Consider the following 2,017-nt stretch of genomic DNA (forward strand, 5'->3'; position numbering starts at 1 on the left):
AGTTTCCCCAAGGTCCCACGCCAGTAGCCAGCCTCACCAGTGTGTCACTGAAGGCGACGTTAGTTTGTGGAGGTGCCTTGCATTTGAAAGCTTGTCTAATTCAATCCTAACTACACAGTTGGTCCAATAAAAGAATTCCCTGCCTCCCTGCAATGTAGAAGCAAATAAAAAAGAGAAGGGGATAGGGGGAGACAACTTTCTTGCCATAAAATAGAGGCCAGAAGACCAAAGCCCCAAGGGCCTGATAAGCTTAATGGCATTCTCAAGGTGATTGAAATGACCCATGAATTTTACTTTGGGGGCAGGGGCTTAAGTGGCCAAAGGCTTGGATTTAATCAGGGCACACTGAAAAATATCAGGAGTGTCAGATGAGGCTTCGATACACCCTTCTGGGCTGGGGAGCAGGAAAGGCACGCTGAGGGGTGGGAGGCGTCACGGCACCCTGGCTTGGTCTCCCCCTCATCTTCAGTTTGGAAAGGCGAAAGCTGAGGGGGGATAGGATAGAAGCCTATAAAATCATGAAGGGCGTGGACGAAGTGACCAGGGAGCTGTTTTTTACCACGTGTGGTTAACTTGTGGAATTCATTGCCGCAGGAGGTGGTAGAGGCACATAGCACAGCCGGGTACCAAAAAACTGACTGGATAAACATATGGGTGGCAAAGCCGTTAGTGGCTGGTGAACAGAGCAGTTGGAGATGTTTCCTCTGACATCTCTAAAGGGAGGATGCCAGGAGAGTATTGAATAGGAGGTAGATCACCCCAGAGAGATGTGGTTCGATGCTCTCTCCCCGTACAGCATCCACGTCGCCATTATTGGAGACAGGCTCCCGGGCTAGACCGATGGTGCCCCAGACCATCCGTCTGCCCCAGCACGGCACTGCTGACGTTCCCTTTAATCTCCCATTTTTAGTCCTGTTCTAGCCTCTTGCAGATGCCCGGTAACATGCCAGCACTTTTTCGCCTTGCCTCTTCCCCTCTCCACCCTTTGATCCTTCCTTCCTGGGGGCACCTGACCCACATCTCAAAGAAGTCATGGAGGTCCCAGCTGGAAGGGACCTCCAGAGGTCACATCTAGCCCAACCCCCTGCTTATGACCATCCTTATACAGACCATCTTATACCCTCCATCATCACTCTAACCTCTCCCAAAGAGTTTCAGTTAGAGGGGCCAGACCCTCCAGCCTGCAGGAGCCCCTCTGATCCTAGAAAACGAGGGTTGGAAGGGACCTCAGGAGGCCACATCTAGTCCAACCCCCTGCCGAAAGCAGGACCAGCCTCAACTGCATCATCCCAACCACGATTTGGTCCAGTCAGATCTTTAAAAACCTCCAAGGATTTTGTCGTAACGCACTGGAACAGCTGACCCAGAGAGGTGGTGGCATCTCCATCCTTGGAGGTTTTTAAGACCAGGCTGGGATGATCTAGTTGGGGAGGGTCCTGCTTGGAGCAGGGGGTTGGACTAGATGTGACCTCTTGAAGTCTCTTCCAAACCTCATTTTGCAGGATCAGAGGGGCTCCTGCAGGATGGAGGGTCTGGCCCCTCTTCTTGAAACTCACAGGGAGAGGTGAGTGATAGTTTCATAGTTTGTAGGTTCGGAAGGGACCTAAGCAGACCGTCAAGGTGATGGTGGGTATAAGATGGTTTGTATAGGGTTGGGCTGGGTCCCTCCCAACCCGGATTTTCTAGGATCGGGCACCCCTCTGGGTAACCCAGTCCAGCCCCTGACCCCGCTCCTAGTGAGGAAGCACCTCCAAATATCCCACCCAAATATGCATCCCCTGGCTGCAAGCTGAGCCCTTGGTGCTGCCGTCCGCCCCCCCCCGAACAGAACGGCTGCTTGCTGAGGACTCTCTCCCCGAGCAGCAAGGCCCGGGGGGGCATGCCCCAAGGCAGGAAGGCGGGCGGGAGAAGGAAAGCCCCCCCAGGCGCGGCGCCCAGCGCCTCCCCTCGCGCGCCCGGCACAGAGCGGCTCTGTTCGGCTCGGCAGCCGCTTTCTGGCGCGCAGGGGGAGGCGTGG

At 54.9% G+C, this 2,017-nt stretch overlaps 1 long non-coding RNA gene across 1 annotated transcript in view; it reads left to right on the forward strand.

Annotated features, from left to right (window-relative positions):
- Positions 1-515: 515 nt before the first annotated feature.
- The window catches only part of LOC109314437, a 10,654-nt gene continuing 9,152 nt past the window's right edge, over positions 516-2,017 (forward strand). The window contains exon 1 of the long non-coding RNA XR_002102285.1: positions 516-527. This is a non-coding gene — a long non-coding RNA (uncharacterized LOC109314437). The remainder of the gene's footprint in view (positions 528-2,017) is intronic.

Source organism: Crocodylus porosus, unplaced genomic scaffold, assembly GCF_001723895.1.
Source record: "Crocodylus porosus isolate Cpor-Errol unplaced genomic scaffold, CroPor_comp1, whole genome shotgun sequence".
Lineage (NCBI taxonomy): Eukaryota > Metazoa > Chordata > Crocodylia > Crocodylidae > Crocodylus > Crocodylus porosus.